Genomic DNA, 22,071 nt, shown 5'->3' on the forward strand with positions numbered 1-22,071 from the left:
CATAAAGGCACAGAGGCATGCTTTGAGTGTCATTTTGTGAGATTGTTGCAGAAATGAGCCCTCCCTGCATAGGCTAAACTGAGACATTGCAAAGTTGCTGAAAATGCCCCTAAGAAGGTCAAGATGTCAAACATGCAGTAAACAAGAGGTGGATCTTGGGTTAGGGTCATGGTTTATGTCAAAAGACCTGAGTGCTCACTTTGATTCAGCTGTAACCATCCGTAACACAGATTCTCAAAATGGAGCACATATATCTGGATGAAATATAGAAACATAGACTGCTGAGTCCTGTCTGCAGAGTCTGTGATACAGTAGGTCTGGGTTGAAGCCCAAGAATTTTTAGCATATCTTCAGGTAATGTCAGTATTTCTGATGAGACCACTGAAGAGGAGTATATGAAATCCAGGACCATGTAAGGAAAGTAAATGTGAGGAACTGCCACAATAAAACATGAAAGAGCTTGCAAGAGAGAGAGAGATGCTCTGTATGGAGCATTCACATTGGAAAGAAAATAATAATAGTAAGAGTAATGGTAATCATTGTAATAAATGCTATTCTAGGTAAACTAAAAGAATATGAGCCTGATTCATCCTGTTTGCTTCTTGAACTTGAAGATCTCATAGGGTCCTTCTGTATAATATTAAGATTCTAAATACTCCAATTACAAACTTGATTATGACTTTATTAAATTTAGTCTCTACATCTTGATAGCAGAAAACTTAAGTTCATAGGGGGAAATGACTATGGGAAAACTACTGTGAAACATCTCAACAAGACATGCTTTTTAAAAATAATTGCATGCACTTAGGAATTTATGGGTAGGCTTCCACCTGCTAATGGAAACTCAGGAGCAACTAATATAAGTCATTGGCAATGAGTGGCTTGCTGTAATAAGTACCCAGTTGTTGGGATGCAAGGAAAAGTAACCAACATTTATTAGGTGCCTATGGTGTGTTACGATCCCTTCTAGGTACCCTTTGAATGTTGTTCTCATTTATCTTTACAATCACTGCATAAGACAGTATCATTAAAACGTTTTATAGTCAAGGGGTCTGAGACAGAAAAATTAGAAAACTTGCCCAATGTTACATATTTAGTAAATGTGAGATTTGAGTACTAAGGTCTGAGTTACTTAGATGACCATTTTGGTTTTTATTACATCACTGGCTTTCTCTCAGCTGGAGAATTGAGAACATGGAAAGGGTTGTCTGCATTAAACCACCCTTGTTCTACTTTCCAATCTGAAAGTAAAATTACCGAATTCCCCTTTTTCTTACAGTCAAATACCACAGTCACCACTGTCCTAGAAGAAAGATTATCTGTTTATGTATTTCATCAAAATACTCTGGAGAAAGTGGGGTAAAATGCAGAGAACTGAATTTTTAGGGCCCAACTAACCTAGATTTAAATCCTGTGTTCATTGCTTTTGCCATTCTACTTTCCTGGGTATGTGAATAATCAGACAAATTTGATATAACTAAGAATTAAATGACACAAGCATAATCCCTGCCATTTTGCAGATGTTACAGAAATATTACTTTCTTCTGCTTTGCTCTGAGTAATGTTATAAGCCAAAACGCTCAGAAAACGTTTTTACCACTTGTTACGGACTCTCTTGTTTTTCTCGATAGTCCCTTATCTTAACTCGTTGACTTTTATTTCCTGTGCCACTGGTCTCTTCCGCTTTGCAATGCCTCTAATCTTTTACCAAGCAAAAAATGTCTTTTGTCTCATTACCTCCTTAGAAAATACATACTCACCAAGATCTGAACTTTCCCAGGAGAAACAATGCTGTCTGAATGTAAATTTTAAGCAATCTGAAATTGCACATGCATGATTATACTTCATAATTTCATTTTTTTGTATTTATATTCTTTTAAAATTAGTTTTAATCTTTCCTGATAATAAAAATAAGCATGCAAATAAATAAATAAATAAATAAATAAATAAATAAATAAATAAAATTTTGAGAAGGGAGTTCCCATCATGGCTCAGCAGAAATGAATCTGACTAGCATCCATGAGAACACAGGTTTGATCTCTGGCCTCGCTCGGTGCTAAAGATCCAGCGTTGCTGTGAGCTATAGTTTAGGTTACAGACACAGCTTGGATCTGGCATTGCTGTGGCTGTGGTATAGGCCAGCAGCTACAGCTCTGATTTGACCCCTAGCCTGGAAACCTCCATATGCCACAGGTGCAGCCCTAAAAAGACAAAAATAATAAAAATAAACATCTAAGTGTAGAAAATGCTAAAAAATACAGACATTTGTTTTAAAAAGCAAGAGCCTACAAAATTCTGCAATCCAGGAATAAACCTACATTTTCAATATTCTCAAATATTTTCTCACAGGATTGCACTTTATGTATGTGTGCATGTATGTATGTGTGTGTGTCTGTGTGTGTTTGTGTGTGTTTATAACTGGGATCTTATAGCTTATTTCACTTAGAATATCATGTTCTCTTTCCTTTGCCATTATAAAATAATTTAATAACATAGTTTTTAATGGTTGCATGTTTCATTATATAGCTATCCCTACCTTTTTACTTGTTTGTTTATAACCCCCCATGAAAGGAGCCATGATAAAAATATCATTCAAATTAAGGTATAATACATGTTCAACCTCACAATGGTTTACATAATAATTTGGAGAAAGAGTGTACACCTAGGATTTGGCAACAGAATAATTAAGTATAATAACAAAAATTTAGTATCACTGAGTCACTCAGGAATGGTTTTATAATTTCATGTTATATATTGTTATTAAAACTCTCATAATATTTTGAACAGACATGACATTTTTGTTATTTTCTAGAAGGCAATCGTTTTCTATAAATATCGGTTGGAGGAGTTCCCGTTGTGGCTCAGTGGTTAGTGAACCCAACTAGCATCCATGAGGACGCGGGTTCGATCCCTGGCCTAGTTCAGTGGGTTAAGGATCCAGCGTTGCTGTGAGCTGTGGTGTAGGTCACAAATGCAGCTGGGATCCCCCGTTGCTGTGGCTGTGGTGTAGGCCAGCAGCAACAGCTCCGATTGGACCCTAGCCTGAGAACTTCCACATGCCCTGGGTGCAGCCCTAAAAATAAATAAATAAATAAATAAATATCTGTTGGAGTAAATGAAAATATAAATGACTTTAGTATCTTTATGTTTCTATGATATAAAGAGTATTTTTCAATAACGGAATTACTGGCTCCTAATCTTACACAAAATATACATGGTAGATGGATAGACGCTTATATACTCACTAAAAGTAGGAAATTCCAGATTTTTAAATTGTAATTATTTTGTTTCATATTCAAATTTCTCTATTTACTCTTTATTCATACCTGCTATATTAATTCATGTAATTTTTTCATTCAATACTCTTAAATTGTCTAATCTTCAAAATGAAGGCAATTGAATTAGATAATTTCTTAGGCTCATAACAGCCCTAAAATCATGACTTTCTGTATTCTACAAGGTTAATTAGTATGGTTTTTAAAAATCAAAGCATAATTAAATCATATTAGGTTCCTCTTTCTGAGATGGGAAAGGATGTGCTTTAAAAGCCTTGTTAGATTTTTTTCAGACATAGTATTATATATCAGTTATATTAAAACTTTAGAAATTAGAAAATTGATAAAATACCAGGGTTAACTATCACCACTGATTATATAGAACTATATTGTGTTTCCATACTTCTTTATAATGATCATTATTAAATACTTAGTGAAGTCTAAGCAAAATAGTCTATAAAGAGAGTAAATCTGGCCAGTGACCAAAGTCTAATTATAAAGAACTTCAATTTAACACACTGTTGTACAAATAAGTGTAGACACAAAACATGCATTTTAAAAAAAAGAGAAATGCCTACTTGCTTTAAAAAAAAATTCCTATTATCAGAGCACCATTAGTTTTAACAAAACACCCATTTCAGTAAGAAACAGTGAATGAAAATATTCCTATATCTCATAAGATAAAGGATTACATAGGAAAAAATGCATTATTCAGAATTTCAATAGTTTAAAATATTTGATATTGTAGATTATTTTGGTTAGCCCATAAATACATTCCATAAAAAGTTATTTTTGAGGAGTGTTCAGGAGCTGCAGTCTTACCAGTATGAAAGCACATTATATGTGTTTTCTTGTTAGCAATGCCCCTTTGGCTTCTTCTTGACTCTTTTACCTAAATCAATTTTTGCTTTCTTTATTTATATGCAAACAATGCCAATACATTTTGTCAAAACCTAAGAGATGGGTAGTTAGAACTTTTGTTGGACTCGTGTAGATAAGGACATGGTTTATTGCTTCCCCTTCTCCTGCTCATGGCTTATGTTGCTGGGGCCTGGAGGTGTGGTCAGAGTCTCCAAGGAGACCACCAGAGGATCACTTCAAATGTGGCTAAAACCAATATGGCTTCTACTCTTCATTCCTATTTTTAAAATTGCTCAAACTTTTTCAAGAAATGTGTAGAAACATGTTTGAGGCATAGCATGCTTCTCTTATTTTGCTGATAAAGAGTCTCTGGCATTAGCCAAACATACTTCTTGGAATAGCAACCGTTTTTAATGGCAAGCTACCATGTCCTCTAACAAAAACCTTCCCTTCGCATTTTTCTCTAAGCAATTTGTTTATTTCCATGTTAGTGTTTACTTCTTTCTTTACAAAAGGCTAAAATGCCTAGCATTTTGACAAAGTGAACTAATTTTATTTTGGGGGGGGTTCTAATTTATTTAAAACAAGCAAAAAATATGTTGAATGCATGAACTTTCAGTTTCATATCAGTTGATATTCCAGATCTCCTTTTATAGGAACTAATGTTTCTGAAGGTATGAAGAGGCCGCCATTTCAGTAATAAAAATAAATAAGAAGAAAGCATGGTCATTTACTATTTTCAACTACTAAATTTGTGATGAAGAATCAAAATGAAGGTATTCCGACCTGCAAAATAGCAGTAGTTAAAATATAATCTGACTAACATTAACTTTAATGTTAGCAACTTCGCAAATGCCTTCTCTACAAGCCAGTGCTTTGTAGAAAGCCATAAAAGGGGAGGAATATAATTTTGTTTTCTGGCACTTACTGAAAAGCTAAAATAGAAGAGTAACAGAAATCATATTTGCTCTAACCAGAGGAGTTGTGAAACATCATCTCAGAAGACTGTAAGTTATTGTAAAAATGTTGTAGTTACCTTGTTATTAAATATGTTTTATAGGAGTTGAAACTTTTGTTTTGCTGAAAATTATTTAGAGTAAAAGGTAGCAATTAAGTAACATAGAAGAAAGATCTACGTATTTTTTTCCATACAGTGATATGGAGCATTGTAAAATTTATCTTTAAGTTGAAATATGATGATTTTTTACTTCCTGATGAGAACTGAAATTTTCCCAATGAGAGTTTCTAACTATGACAAAATAGTTTTCAAGTAACATCTTTGAAATAATCCATTTCTTTTTCTGATTGATGGGCTGGAAGAACAATAAAACTATACATTGTTTATTTCATAAATTCTGAATTTTTAAAGCAAATTTTGGCATGTGAAACTTAGCTAAAAGTACACTTGTAAGTAAGAATGGCTTGATTCTTATAGTGAGTTATTGCTTTTTAAAACTGGCTCATTGGCTATGGCTTAAGTAACATAACCCTTTCAAGTACATATATGTATGTATAGAGATTGCACAGACTTTATAAAATTCATAAGCTTTGAATTACAGATATGGCTCTGTGGGTCACACAGGGAAAACTTGAATAATATGCCTTTTTGCCAGAACCACCCCCAAACTGGTGTCAGCTATGGAGTCATTTTGCTGTTGCTGCAGTAATGCACACTTCAATTCACCTTAAAAAAAAATGACTCCCTATGTTGACAACTGAATTAAGTCATTACATTACAGTGGATTTTCAAGTGTAAGTGTGAAGCATTATGGAATTATTTTTCATTCCTTTTCTAATTACAATTTTTAATCTATGTAATATCCAAAGGAACATAACAGGAACATAAATCAATTCATATCTCTGTGTCTTTTTTTAATAAAAAGAAAACTAAACTATGCTGACATCTTTTCTGACATTGCTTTTTTAAACAGTCTGAAAAACAAATTTATCTTAAAATTTAAATTCAAATATAGAGCCCCTTGCCAGATATGGATTTAGCATTTTATTTCTTTCAGAGAACATTGTTCCCTGTGAGAACAATTTCTACTGTTGAGATCTAAGTCCTAAAATAGTTTTAAATTGAAAAGGTGGATTTTAAGGAACCTAAATACTCATTTTTCTGTCTTAATTGAACTTACCAATGACTCTCTCTTTCCCTCCACTACCTTCACCCGCATACCCTTCAACAAGCTCCACCACACACTATTTCCACCTTGGATCAAGTGCTTTGCAGATGCCTAATGGATTGTCCATGTTCAAGGCAATGCAAATGTTGTACAAATGAGTCCCTGGGGGAGATCCTGTTGTGACCCAGCAGCAGCAAATCAAACTAATATCCATGAGGATGTGGGTTCAATCCCTGGCCTCACTCAGTGGGCTAAGGATCTGACGTGGCCTTGAGCTGTGGTGTAGGTCACAGATGCGGCTTGGATCCTGCATGGCCATGGCTGTGGCTTGCAGCTGTAGCTCCAATTAGACCCCTAGTCTGGGAACTTCCATATACTGCGAGTGTGGCCCTAAAAAGCAAAAAAAAAAAAAAAAAAAAAAAAAAAAAAGTCCCTGGAATACATGTTAATAAGTTAATAAAAGGTAGAAATGCAGTGCTGTGAACTAGCTGACTTCTTCATCTACAAATACTGAGCTACTACATATTTGCAGAATAGGTTGAGCAATGGATGAATTTTCATACAGCTTCATGCTCTGTAGGGAAATATAGTTGCTTCAGTGTTAGAACAGCAAAACATGGCTGGCTCCTCTGAAAATCTTGACCTTACCTCCTTCCTTATTTTAGTGGTTTGGCTTACCAAAGGCTAACACCCTTAAACTATTTGGGGAAGTAGTTTCTTTCATCCGTTTGGGGACTTCTCCAGACTATTTTATGTGCTCTTCAACTCTGGCTGTGATGTTTCCTGGTGTCTTCAAACACCTGAAAAGACAAAATCTCTGCTCTCAATTCTGCATTTGCTTCTTGTCACACTAGGAATTCTCTCCCAATATCAGTTTTCCAGGCATTTTTTCTTTTCTTTTCTTTTCTTGGCTTTCTACCCATGATATTTCTTAATTTACTGCTTTTAATTTCTATGTTGAAGATCATCCATTTCCTGTATATTTCCCTCCTCACTCTTCACTGCATTTATCAATGCTCTGATGCCTACTCTTCTTAAAAAAAAAAAAAAAAAAAAAAAAAAAAAAAAAAAAGAGAGAGAGAGAGAGAGAATAAGATATAAGTAAAAATTGAGGGGTTGTCTTAAATTTCAAACAATAAAATTGATGTTACACATAGCTGGTATGAATCTGGTATGAATTATGAATGTTACACCTCCTTGGTATGAATACTCAAGTATTCTGGGAATTATATACACTTTTTTTTTGCTCTTTAGGGCCACACCTGCGGCATATGGAGATTCCCAGGCTAGGGATCCAATCAGAGCTACAGCTACTGGCCCATGCCACAGTCACAGCAACACAGGATCCAAGCAGCGTCTATGACCTATACCATAGGTCATGTCAATGCCAGATCCTTAACCCACTGAGCAAGGCCAGGGATTGAACCCACAACCACATGGTTCCTAGTCGGATTCATTTCCACTGCGCCACAACGGGAACTCCACATATTCTTTTAAAATCATTTTTTTTTAAAGTGTAATTCCAACTCTGAGTCCCCTTCCCATTGGGATAACAGGAAATCCAACCCCAGACCTCTTCAGTCCTCCTTTTCTTCCCTTCCTTCACCCCACTCAGCTCCAGAGTTGTATTAGGGGAAAAAAAATCAAATGAGATGCAAAGGCAGTAGCAAGTGATACCTTTATAAGAATTTACTCTTCCCCTACTTAGGACCATCTGATTGTTGACGCTGCTTAGACAAATCTGTGTTTTCAACAGAAACCATAAATTCTGATTTTTGTATGAATTCTCCCAAATTGCAAATGTTTACTTTAATCATACAATTTATGTAAAATACAGCTTTGAGCCAATTCAGTGCAATGACCACCATTTTACAGCTTCTGCCTTGGACTTGTTAAATGCCACAGGGTACTTGCCCGTTGGAAGTTCCTATTTTCTGCCCTGCCTGAAGGCAAGGAGTCAGCTTAGCTACCTTTTTCTTTATCTTTCAGGACCAAGGGGCTCAATGGATATTTTACTCACATGCCCTCCACTCTAACATTCTGTAATTATAACTTACTACATAATATTTCTGGATTTTTCTGGTGCTAAAGATTATGCACACAGGCACAACCATAACAAACTAATTATATCTAATAACAGGCATTGCATGTCTTCTTAATTTAAGAAGTATAAATAAAGCAGAGTTAAACCACACTTTATAGTGATGACCCTAGTTTATCTATCGAAGTTATTAATATGGAGCCGAACACCAAAGCTATTTCTAAATGTTTCCAGTAGCTTAGCAGTGAGTTAGAAATTTCAGTAGTTTCTATGTTCAAAATGATCTTTACTATATACCAACTTTTTTTTTTTTTTCACAGACACATGGCATATGGAAGTTCCTGGGCCGGAAAAAATCTGAGCCATAACTGTGGCCTAAGCTGCAGCTGTGGCAATGCCTGATCCTTTAACCCACTGTGCTGGGTTGGGGATCTAACCTGTGCCTCTGCTGCTCCCAAGGTGCTACAGTCAGATTCTTAGCCCATTGCACCATGGTGGGAACGCCAGTACCAACTTTTTAAAAAGTTGAGGTGCAGTTGATGTACAATATTATATAAATTTCAGGTTTACAACATAGCGATTCACAATTTACCAACATTTTGAAGGAGCTAACTCAGTGGTTCATTTTGGATGGTAGAGATCCTATTTTCTCTGAGGTGGTACCAGGGATGAATGAGTCCTTTGGTTACATGGGTGACTTAGAATAAGGAGTTAACCTATCCAGAGTGTTTAGGGACAAAACTATTAAAGTTGAGGCAGGGGGTTCAGGAGAGGGAGATGCTGATGGAGTTTACATATACAACTATGACATGATTTAGTGTTAATAAGGAATCATTTTCTTAGGTGCAAATGTAAAATAAGAAAACGAAGCACCAGCAAAGTGCTTCTAAGATATCAGGTGCTCAACAAAGGTTTAGTAGAAGGAAAGAAAAGCCTTCTCATATCAGGTGGACCTGGAGAAAGCTTTTGGCACATGGGCTTATTCTTTGCAGAAATTCCATAATTCCAACATTATTGGGAGTATATTAGTAAGAGGGGAGACACTAGGGCCTACGACCCCAATCCATAATGTGCTTCAAAAGTCCGGACAAGAACCAATTGGCAAGGCTGGACATGGAGTATGGGAGGAATAGAAAACCAATTTGCAAGAGATGATGTAGAGTAAAATGGGTAGGGTTTGCATCAAAGATGTAGAGAGTGATTGGGGAAGGACAGACTAAACATAGATGTCTAAGTCTTAAATACTATCTGGTTAGGAGGATGAAATTTCCCTTAATCAAAAATTTGGTAAATGAAGGGTTAGTTTCAGAGGCTCTATATTCTATTTTGGTAAAATCGCATCATGGAGCTGTACATCTTAAAAGCCTCCATTGGATCCCTTGTGCCAATAGAACAGATTTTAACCTCCCCTACCTGGTCTAAAGAGTCCTTTAACATAAGACCTCAAGGTGCCTTACTAATGCCTATATAGTACTCAGAATACCTGATGTCCTACATCTACTCACATAAACTAAAACTTTCCAAAACATGTAGCAACTTCCTCAACCATGTTGTCTTTGTTCAACACCGTCCTCCCCCTTCTCCACCTAGCAACTGCATCCCAGTCCTAGCATCAGCATTGAAGATGCCACATTGGTGAAGCTGTTCCCATCTCTCCCTGGCAGAGCTAATCATTCTTGCTTTTCTCTGTTAAAATGGTTATTGTTTATAACTTCAGTAGTGTGTTCCACCTCTAGTCTATGGTCTTCTTAAGGAAGGGGACCATATGGTATTTTTCTTTTCATTGCATGTATTACATGCAGTAGCGATTTAAATATTTGTTTTTTTTTTTTTTTTTTGTCTTTTTAGGGCCACACCCACAGCATATGGAGGTTCCCAGGCTAGGGGTCTAATCAGAATTGTAGCCACCAGCCTATGCTATAGCCACAGCAACGCCAGATCCAAGCCACGTCTGTGACCTAAGCACAGCTCACAGCAATGCCAGATCCTTAACCCCCTGAGCGAGGCCAGGGGTTGAACCTGCTTCCTCATGGATACTAGTCGGTTTCATTAACCACTGAGACACAATGGGAAATCCCTAAATATTTGTTCGTGAGACAATTTGGACATTTAAGATGGAAAATGATCTATAGTGTTTGATTAAAAGTTAAATATTAGTTTAGGGAGAGACACTGAATACGGGGAATTGTGTGATTATCTTGGCAAAAAAGTTCTAATTGACCAAAAAGGGGACATCTAGACTCTCAGTTGCTAAAGAGAGTGCCAAGGAAGGAATAGGAAACAGAAAGAACAGACTACTTTTTAAAGAGGTTTAGTTATGAAGTAAGTGAGAAAGAAGATGCATTTTTTTTTTTAGATGACAGCAATAATGAGAAAAGCTTATTTAGTTTTGTGACAAATTGGACCTTCATTTAAGAAGGAAAGGAGAGATGACCTGAAAAAATGCAAATGAAGAGGAATTAAAGGAACTAGAAGAAAGCGTGTTCAAAAGATGGGAAAATTTTGGCTTAAAAATATAGGTATTATATAAGGGTTAGCAAAGAAAATAGATCTCTGTTTTTTTCTAAAACAAGAAAAAGAAAAGGATAGTTTGAGTTTTGGTGTTATAGGAGAGAAGGGTGCAAAGTTCACCTGCTGAGAGGGAAACAATCAAAAGTTAAGGTTTTAGGCAGATAACAAATAATAGTGAAGTCAACAGATAATAAACCAGTAAAGTCACAAAATGCTATTGAGAAACACTGAAAACCCAGCTGAGGTCAGGGCACATAAATTTATAATCCCCACAGTGCACATCACTATGCAGCATCCTTCAGCAATACGCAGTCATGGAATAGGAGTGGAAAAAATAGATTGTGGACCATGTCCAGGGTTGGGGAATAGAATGAAGGTGTTAATGAAAGGGAAGTTTAAATGACTCATCATGAAATCTTTGAATAATAAAGTCAAGGAGGTAGTGAGGCTCCTCGTACCTGAGGAAGTACAAAGGGGTTAGAAACCAAAAGTCATGACAGGCACAAAGCAACATATTCCATAGGGGTATGGAACCTCATGCTGTGAGGAGAAAGATATTGTGGACTGAGGGGCACGTTTCAGATGTTGATATCTCAAATGATGAGTTCTGGGTAATGACCAGGATGTCTCTGCCTGAATTGGGCAATTGGGCCAAGGAGGTTGGAAGGATCACCAATGATTGTTATGGTGGTGGGGCATGGAATGAAAAGAGACAGAGTTCAGTCCTGGCGCTGAAGTTATAGAAACCGAATCATCTAGAGGTCGGTAAATGGAACCTGTAAGGAAAGCAATAACAACATAAAGGTTACAAAAGAGAAGAACTTGATGAGCTATGGTTGCAGAGCCATGGAACCTGAAGGAGAGTGGGGAGCAAGAATCACATCTCTTCTTCTTGGTTCTGCTTTGAGGGAGCAGGCCAAGTACAGATGTCTTTTTGAGGAGGTGAAAAGGAAGTGGTATCATAAAGGAAAAACAGTAAAGATAAAAATAAAGAGGGATTGTCCTAGGCAAAGCTTATGTTTGTGAATGAATTTATTCACAATAGACAGATGTTAAATATGTACTAAGGTAAATATAATTAATACTTAAAAAATTTGCTATTCAGAGGTTATCAACTTAAAACATAAAATTTTTACAACCACAGAATTTTGTAAATAAATGTACTACTGCTATTCATGGAATACTTTAAAATAACCTTATGGCGTTCCTGTCGTGGCGCAGAGGAAATGAATCTGACTAGGAATCTTGAGGTTGTGGGTTCGATCCCCAGTCTCGCTCAATGGGTTAAATATCCGGCATTGCTGTGAGCTGTGGTGTAGGTCTCAGATGCGGCTTGGATCCTGCATTGCTATGGCTGTGGCATAGGCCTTACATCTCAAAATGTCCTATAACCAATAGCTCCTATGTGGGATTTATTTGATTATTGACTTATGCTTTTTTTGGGGGGTTCTTTTTTTTCATTGTTTTTTTCTTTTTTAATTGTAGTTGATTTGCAATGTTCTTTCAATTTCTGCTGTACAGCAAAGTGATCCAATTATTCATATACATACATTTTTTTTCTTCACATCATTCTCCATCATGTTCCATCACAACTGCTTGGATATAGTTCCCTGTGCTATACAGCAAGATCTCATTGCTTATCTACTCCAAATGCAGTAGTTTGCATCTACTAACTCCAATCTCCCATGCCATCCCATTCTTTCCCCTCTCACTTGGCAACCACAAGTCTGTTCTCCATGACCATGAGTTTGTTTATTGGATAGGTTAATATGTGCCATATATTAGATTCCAGATATAAGTGATATCATATGGTATCTGTCTTTCTCTTTCTGACTTACTTCACTTTGTAGGGGAATCTCTAGTTCCATCCATGTTGCTGCAAATGGCATTATTTTGTTCTTTTTTATGGCTGAGTAGTATTCCATTGTGTACATGTGCCACATCTTCTTAATCCATTCATCTGTAATGTCCTTTTCTTGAATTGATCTTTTATCATTAAATAGTGTCCTTCTTTGTCTTTCTTTATGGCCTTTGTTTTAAAGTCTATTTTTTCTGATATGAGTATTTCAATTCCCTCTTTCTTCTCTTTTCCTTTTTCATGAAACATCTTTTTCCATCACCTCACTTCCAATTTATATGTGTCCTTTGTCCTAAGGTAAATCTCTTGTAGACAGCATATTGTAGGATCTTGCTTTTTTTATCCAGTCTGGCACTCTGTGTCTTTTGTTTGGATCATTCAGTCCATTGACATTTAAGGTAATTATTGTTAAATATGTATTTATTGCCATTTTAAACCTTGTCTTCCAGTTGATTCTATGTTTCTCCTTTGTTCCTCTCTCTCTCTCTCTCTTTTGGGGGGGGGTGGATGATTTATTTTATATTATTTTATGTTTGTGTCCTCTTTTTTTAGTTTTTGTGAATGTATTGTTTGGTTTTGATTTGTTTTTCAAGTATGCTAATCCCTTCCCTTCCTATATCTGCTTGCTTTAGCCTGATAGTCATATAGGCTCACACATTCTAAAAAAATGAGTCAGGATTTTTTTCTCTCCTTCCTCACAGTTTATGATTTTGACGTTCTTTTTTAACATCTTCATGTTTATTTATTTGTTGCTCCTTGTGTTTATCATCACTTTTACTATAGGGTTTTTTTTTTTCCTTTTAGATCTGTATACTGGCTTATGTAAGTGATTGCTTTCCAATTATGATTTCCTCCATCCTATATCCTCTTACTTCTTTCCTATTTAGAGGATATCTTTCAGTATTTCTTTTAGAATGGGTTTAGTATTGCTGTATTCTTTTTAGTTTTTGTTGGTTGGAGAAATTATTCCTCCTTCTACTTTAAATGATATTCTTGTGGAGTATAATATTCTAGGCTGAAAATTTTCCCCTTTTAGAACTTTGAACATATTTTGCCACTCTCTTCTGGCCTGTAGTGTTTCTGTAGAGAAATCAGCAGATAGCCTTATCAGGGTTCCCCTTATAATTAACTCTCTGTTTCTCTCTTGCTGCCTTTAGAATCCTCTCTTTATCTTTAACTTTTGCCACTTTTATTATAATATGTCTTGGTGTGGGTCTGGTTAGCTTCAACTTGTTTGGGGCCCTCTGTGCTTCCTGTATATTGATATCTATTTCCTTTAGATTTGGAAAGTTTTCAGCCATAATTTCTTCAAATATATTTTCTATCCCCTTTTCTTCTCTTTCTGGAATCCCTATTATGCATAGATGACCTGCTTTATATTACCCCATAGATCACTCATATTGCCTTCACGTTTTTTCATTTGGTTTTCTGTCTGCTGTCCTGATTGGGTCATTTCTAGTATTCCCTTTTCATTTGGTTTTCTGTCTGCTGTCCTGATTTGGTCATTTCTAGTATTTCCCTTTTCATTTGGTTTTCTGTCTGCTGTCCTGATTGGGTCATTTCTAGTATCCCCTTTTCTTTTTCTTCTCTTTCTGGAATCCCTATTATGCATAGATGACCTGTTTTATATTACCCCATAGATCACTCATATTGCCTTCACGTTTTTTCATTTGGTTTTCTGTCTGCTCTCCTGATTAGGTCATTTCTAGTATTCTATCTTCCAAGTCACTAATTAATTCCTCTGTGTTATTCTTTCTGCTCTTCAGTGCTTTTAACTCAGCTTTAGTCTCTGCAAATGAATTTTCTAATTTTTCTTGGCTCCTCCTTATATTTTCTAGTTCCCTTCTAAAGTAATTTGCATTACTGTTCATATCTCCTCTTAATTACTTCATATTCACTCTTAATTTGTTGATTATTTTCACTATCTCCTTTTTGAACTTGGTGTCAGACTGCAGAGGTCTATTTCATTGTTTGCTCCTTCAGGGGAATTCTCCTGTTCTTTTAGTTGGGAATGGTTCCTGAGTGTCTTCATTTTGCTTATATTTTTCTTATTCTGTGAGTTTAGGAAAAATAACTACTGTAGCCTTGGAGGGCTATTTATATGGGTGAGTGCCTTATCAGGGTTCCCTTATAATTAACTCTCTGTTTATCCCCTGGGTATTTGTGAGGGTTTGGGGGGGGTTGTTTTGTTTTGTTTTTGCATGAGGTCTGCTTTTGTTTTGGATGCCTGCTGTCTCCTTCCCCAGTGTGTACAGGCTGTTATCCTCCCTGGCCTGCATGTGCTGCCAGGGAGATGGAGGCAATGGGCAGGGTTAGTAGCCAGCGCCTGGTTGCTGGGCCCTTGACAGAGGCAAGGACCCCCAGGGGGGTCACACAGGCTGCTTCTTGTTGCAGGGCCCTGGGAAGTGGCAGTGATTCTGAGACAGGTGTAGGCTGCATTTGGCAGTGACAGCAACAGGGAGTATGTGTTCCCAGGGGAGTGAGAGCAACAATGGTGGCACTCACTTGCAGTGCCCTCCTCTGCACTGATCCCTGAGGTGACCAGGGATGCAGGTGGTACCTATTCATGGATCCCTAGTGGTGGTGGCCCAGGCCCATCTCCAGAATCTGAGATGGTTGTGGTGATTTACCTCCACCACCTATAGCCCATGCAAGAGGCTGCCCTGCAACCTTAGCCCTCAGAAGAGGCAACCAGCTACCCATAGCCTGTGTAAGAGGCACCCAGCCACCGAGAGCCTATGCAAATGCAGAAAAAGATATTCCTATGGGGGTCTGCCCCTCCTCCTCTTGCCCTCCCCAACAATGGTGCCTTATTTCTCCTATGGGCCCAGGCCTCTTCCTGGTTTCCCTCAGAGGTGTTGTTCTACTCCCCACCCAAGATGCACCACTCCCTAGCCTCTAAGTCTGTCTCCATACAGCCAACCCTAGTCCTCTCCCTGGAATTGACCTCTTGGAGCTGAGTCTCAGCACCCAGCCCCTGTCTGAGCATCTCATGCTGTGTTGAGAGTTTGTGTGGCTCTCTCTCTGCTTTGCCCTCCTCAGTCTGGCTGCTGCACTTTTCTCTGAGGCTTTGAGGTCCTCTGTCTCAGCTGATCTCCCCATCAGTTAAGTGGCTTCCCAGGGTGCAGGTTCTTTTCCTCTTTCACAGCTCCCTCTCGGGAGTGCTGGTCCCATCCTGATGCCTTTTTTTCTCTTCTCTCTCTCTTTTTTTCTTTTCTTCTACCAGTTATGCGGAGAGTTTCTTGCCCTTTTTAGAGGTTTAAGGTCTTATGTCAGAGTTCACTAGATGGTCTGTGCAAATCATTCTACAGGTAGATGGTTTTTCTTGATGTGTTTATGGAAGAAGCTGAGAGTCACATCTTACTCCTCCACCATCTTGATCCTGCCTATCAACTTACCCTTTATTTTAAATCATAACTTTTGGATGCTTAAAACTTCCTAGATTTCCTCCAATGTGCAATACAAAATTTTAAAAGATAATAATCTAATTCACTGTAGTTCACTATATTTAGTTGTTTGTTGATTTTACTGAGTATAAAATATATACCAGGCACTGTGCTATGAAGTGAAGATGCTGAGAGGGGTCATCAGAGAATATTTCCTTTTTCAGTAATGCTGAGGTTTTAGGCTATTTTTAATGAGGTATAATTATGCAAATAACATTTAAATAGAATCAGAAATCTGGATGGCATTTCAAAAATATTTTATTTTTGAATGTTGACCTTATTATTAGTAGATATATTTAAACAATTTAAACAATATTACAAGATTATCATGCTATTTTAGAACATTAAAATATAATGAAACTAAGTTGTTTATGACTGCTTACCCATTAGTCTTGACTTTAAAACACTTCATCTTGAATGTAGGTATTTATGCTCCGAAAAGATTTGGAAAATGTAGGTTTGTGTCTGTCATATGTGTAATTATCACTGTTTTATAACCTAAATATTTAGAAATTATTTCATTTGAGTAGAAAGCGGAGCATACCTCCAATAGCTTATTTGAAACTTCTAAAATTCTGTAATTTTATATTATCTAAAAATTTAATATATTTACAGCTTCCAGGATACTGTAAATTAAAAAACAAAAGTCATTGAACCATCAAAGAAAAATGGTTTTGAAATGCAGTCCTTCATTGTGGCGAATATGGAAAGCAATCTTTTGCTTATCATATAATTTTCCTATTGGGTAAGAAGCAGGAAAACTGTTTCATGATTAAACAGTGACCAAACAGCTTATTTACTCTTTTCTGCCTTTTTGTAAAGTAATAGGTATATGATTGCCAAATCACAAGAAGCCACAAAAGGGTGTAGTACCAGTGGGGAAGGTCTGCAACTACTGTTAAGGATGATATTTTCCTAGTTATGCTGACCCCTGACTCTGTTAACTGAATCACTGTAAATTAAAGCCACCATGTTAACAAATCCTATTGCATAAAGCATTATTTCTCCACATGTTAAGAAAAAAATGCTAAACTAAAAATGCTAATCTTTCACTTTCTCTGATTATTTTACTACCAAAACTCCTCTAGTTTCAGGTATTCATTATCAATTTAGTATAATGAGTTTGTTCAAATCAGTTCATAGGTCCCTCAAACAGCTCTCAGGTTTCATTCTAGCTTATACTCCCTCTACCTTTGAAAACAGTTTGAGGTGGTGTACAGGATTAGCGTCATTTACTGTTTTATTTTATTTTTTTTAAGCTGATAATTTATTTCAGGGAAAATGAAAACTCCCTACCATTTTTACTAGTTGAGTAGCTTTGAACAAGTGGCTAAGCATCTTTACAAAAAGATTGGGGGAGTTCCTGTCATGGCTGAGCAGTAATGAACCTGACTAGTATTCATGAAGTCACAGGTTCCATCCCTGGCCTTGCTCAGTGAGTTAACGATCCAGTATTGCCATAAGCTGTGGTGTAGCTTGCAGACAAGGCTCAGATCCGGCATTGCTGTGGCTGTGGTACAGGCCAGCAGCTGTAGCTCTGATTCAAACCCTAGCCTTGGAACTTTCATATGCCACAGATGCGGCCCTAAAAATTCAATAAAGAAATAAATAAAGATTGGGATGCTTACTTCAAGCGTTGAATGACAGCATGTTTGTACTCAACAAATATTAAATTCCAACTAATTGACTGACTCTTTGGACAAAAGGAAATTGAGGCTGCAAAAGTAAAGGGAATGAGAAAGGGAATTGAAGGGTAGAAGGAAAAAAAAGAAAGAAAAGAAAATATAGTTGCATCCCACCAACAAAGTTCCTTCAGATGCTTTATACTCAGAGAATTAAATAGGCTCTTCCCAGAATATTTTAAATATATATTTGTTAATTTAGCAAGTGCTAGGAATATATACTTATTTAATAAAATATTACTTCAGTGGAAGAATTTGGATAGCCTATGAATGTGTTATAAGATTTGTCATATTCTATTGTGTTGGAAATCTTTAAAATAAGTATCTTTCATTATCAAAATCACACCTAATGCAGTATTTTGCATAAAAATAATTTTTTATTCTTGACAACAAATGAGGGTGTAGTAAACATTAGTGAATTTCTGTGCTTCCCAAAAGACTTCTCAAAGGTGAACCATGAATGAGGACCATTTTTTTTCCATGGCAGTGAGCTGGGTTTTGAGAGCACAGCAGGGGATAAGGTTGGTCAAGAAAATAAGCCCTTGGAGTTCCCGTCCTGGCACAGTGGTTAACGAATCCGACTAGGAACCATAAGGTTGCGGGTTTGATCCCTGCCCTTGCTCAGTGGGTTAAGGATCCAGCATTGCCATGAGCTGTGGTGTAGGTTGCAGACTCAGCTCGGATCTGGCATTGCTGTGGCTCTGGCGTAGGCTGGTGGCTATAGCTCCGATTAGACTCCTAGCCTGGAAACCATATGCCATGGGAAGCAGCCCTAGAAAAGGCAAAAAGAAAAAAAAAAAGGAAAAGAAAAGAGAAGAAAAGAAGCCCTGTACTGCTAGGGCCCTAGAAGGAAGGAAAGGTGAGAAAAAGAAAGAAGGAGGAAGAGGGGAGAAATTTTCCTTTGTCTGGATTTTCAGTCAAAATTCCAGCCTTATATTTGCTAGCCACTGTTTCTTGTCTAGCTTACTTCTATGGCTGTCCTGACCATTGATTGCTAGATGCTTGGTTCTCACTTACATCTCTGGCTTTAAACGTGATTAAAACCTGCCCTACTCTATTCTCTGTTCCCCAAAAATTTCATATGCTCACTTCCAGCCAATGATTGTCTTGCGCCCAAGATCATCCACTTCTTCAATCTTCCCCACCTTGACCTCAATTCAAGAAAATCCAAATTCACAGACCCTCCTACTCGCACCTTTGTCGCTACTGCACAACCACCTATTCTTTCCACAAAACTGAACACTCATAAGAAGAGTATCTTTAGGAAAGATTGTTGATGGCAATGGAAAGTTCAGAGGTACCCCTCTGCCTCAAAGCACAAGTTAATTCAAGTCATCCTCAGACAGATTAAGTATCTCTCTCTCTCTCACCCCACAGCCCTCATCCCTAAAAAATTTTCTCACCCCACATCCCTAAAAAAAAATAATGTCTTAAAGTGATTTGTGATTCAGTTCTTGCAGCAAGTTGGGCATTCGTAGTCACAAGTTAGAGTTTAATCAACTGTTTTTGTTTGAAAATAAAAACAAACCCTTGGAATGAGGAAGTACCTACATTGACAAACCAGTCAAGATAAGTTCTCAAAGGAAGAGTCAAATTTACAGTGGAGATAACTAATGAGGGCAGTTAAATTGTTCCTGCAGTCCTCCTGTCCTATCACTTTCCAAAGGGTTCAGAGAAAAAAGTCACACAGCTTTTCAGGCAGTTCATTTCAAGGACTCCCTTAGGCTTATGTCGATAAAGTTTAGTTCTTCTGCTGCAGCAGCCGTTGAAGAGCAACAGCCATGGCTCTGTGCTACCCCATGGCCATGGGCCTCAACAAGAGCCATAAGGTGACCAAGAACGTGAACAAGCCGAGGTACAGCCGCCGCTGCTGTCTCCTCACCAAGCTCTCCAAGTTCCTGCGGGACATGATCTGGGCAGTGCGCAGCTTTGCGCCTTTTGAGGGGTGGAGCTGCTCAAGGTCTCCAAGCGCAAGCGGGCCCTCAAGTTCATCAAAAGGGTGGGGACACACATCCGCGCCAAGAGGAAGTGAGGAGCTGAGCAACGTTCTGGCGGCCACCAGGGACGCGGCAGCCAAGAAGGACTAAACCCCTTTCCCTTTGTGTGTAATAAAGCCCTTTCGGAAAAAAATAAACATAAAAAGTTTAGTTCTTTTAAATGGCCATCTCCTTTCTTCCGATAGCCATTTATGGTTACTTTCCTTTGGAATTCAGGGCAGCTGTTCTGTCTCCCAGTGCTCCCGCATTGTTGGTCTCTCATAGTGTTTGATGCATTCATAATGTCTAACTTACATCAACCCTGTTCCTTCTGCCTTGCTTCCTGAGGCATAATCTCGATGTTTTCATCATTGTTCAGTTTTCACGAGCTTCATCTTAGTTATCTGTGTCCTTGTCTGTATATTTAAGGACCAAGATTGCATAACAATCTTAACAGAAGCATAGAAAAAATAATGCTTTTTTTTTTGTGAAACTAAAAATCTGGAAAGAGTTACTGCTGCTGGTTCATCAGCTTAAAAATTGTTGGGACTTAGGTCTTTCTAATCCTCTTGACATTTGCGATCATATTTGTGACTGGCTTTGGCCATCAGGTCTAAGTTCCAGCTAAGGCAAAAGACCATAGGGGAAAGGGCTAAGGGGCCACATACCAGCTGAATCAGCTTGTCTCTTTAAAAAGATTTCCCAAAACTGCATCTAGTCATCTTAACTTCTGTTTCAGTGGCCAAAAATAACTGTAGGAAAGATCAGAAAATTTAATATTTTGGATAGGCTCATTGGCCTTGCCACAAAAATTTTAGGTTTTGTTAGGAAGGGAAAGAGGAGAGTGAGTATTAGGTGAGCAACAAGCAGCATATGCCATACTGTCCTTTCCTATTGGATCCTAAACCATTATTCATACTGTAAAGAACATAGTACTTTGAATTAAGAACCCTGAATGTGATGGTTAATTTTATGTCAACTTTGCCAGGCCCTGATACCCAGATGTTTGGTCAAACACCAGTCTGGATGACACCGTGAAGCTACTTTTTAGGTGTGATTAACATTTAAATCCATAGACTTTGAATGAATTACTTTCCATAATATGGGTGGATCTCATTCATCCGTTGAAGGCCTTAATAGAAAAAGATTGAAGGAAGAGGGAATTCTAACTTCCAGACAGTCCTCAAACTTGAACTGCAAAATCAACTCTTCCTGACACGTGCACCCGCATGTTCATTGCAGCACTATTCACAATAGCCAGGACGTGGAAACAACCTAAATGTCCATCGACAGATGATTGGATTCGGAAGAGGTGGTATATATACACAATGGAATACTACTCAGCCATAAAAAAGAATGACATAATGCCATTTGCAGCAACATGGATGGAACTAGAGACTCTCATACTGAGTGAAATGAGCCAGAAAGACAAAGACAAATACCATATGATATCACTTATAACTGGAATCTAATATCCAGCACAAATGAACATCTCCTCAGAAAAGAAAATCATGGACTTGGAGAAGAGACTTGTGGCTGCCTGATGGGAGGGGGAGGGAGTAGGAGGGATCGGGATCTTGGGCTTATCAGACACAACTTAGAATAGATTTACAAGGAGATCCTGCTGAATAGCATTGAGAACTATGTCTAGATACTCATGTTGCAACAGAAGAAAGGGTGGGGGAAAAAATGTAATTGTAATGTATACATGTAAGGATAACCTGACCCCCTTGCTGTACAGTGGGAAAAAAAAAAAAAAATCAACTCTTCCTTGGGTCTCCAGTTAACTAGCCTGCCTTGCAAATTTCAGATTTCCCAGTCCCTACAATTACTACACATACACTGGTTTTGAGTTTGGGGTCCTAAACTTACTAATTGATTACTAGTTGGACAATGTGCCTGGGACTCAGGATTAGTTGGATTAAATCAGGAATGTTAAGGCTGTGTTCTAAATACTTTGAATAGATGTATTTATGGTGGGTGGGCAGGGAAGAATTTTGGACCTTCTCATTTCTATACTTTTGTTTCAACAGCACCTTTATTTCGTTGGGTTTTTTATTTCTTTCTTTGAGCTTTTCTATTAAATTCTACTTGAGGAAGTGGACCTACTGATTAACATACCAAAGTAAATCAACTATACTTCAATTTAAAAAATTGAAAATAAAAAATAGCACACCAAGGGATTTTTAAGTCTCATTCCAGCTCTAACAATTAAGTGTCACAATTGAGTGGATTCAGCTTGAGACATGCTGGCATCTCTAACTGGTGGTACTAGTTGGAAGTGTGGCTAAGAGA

At 37.6% G+C, this 22,071-nt stretch overlaps 1 pseudogene; it reads left to right on the forward strand.

Annotated features, from left to right (window-relative positions):
• Positions 19,566–19,887, forward strand: LOC100155999 (annotated as a pseudogene).

The sequence above is a fragment of the Sus scrofa genome, chromosome 13, assembly GCF_000003025.6.
Source record: "Sus scrofa isolate TJ Tabasco breed Duroc chromosome 13, Sscrofa11.1, whole genome shotgun sequence".
Lineage (NCBI taxonomy): Eukaryota > Metazoa > Chordata > Mammalia > Artiodactyla > Suidae > Sus > Sus scrofa.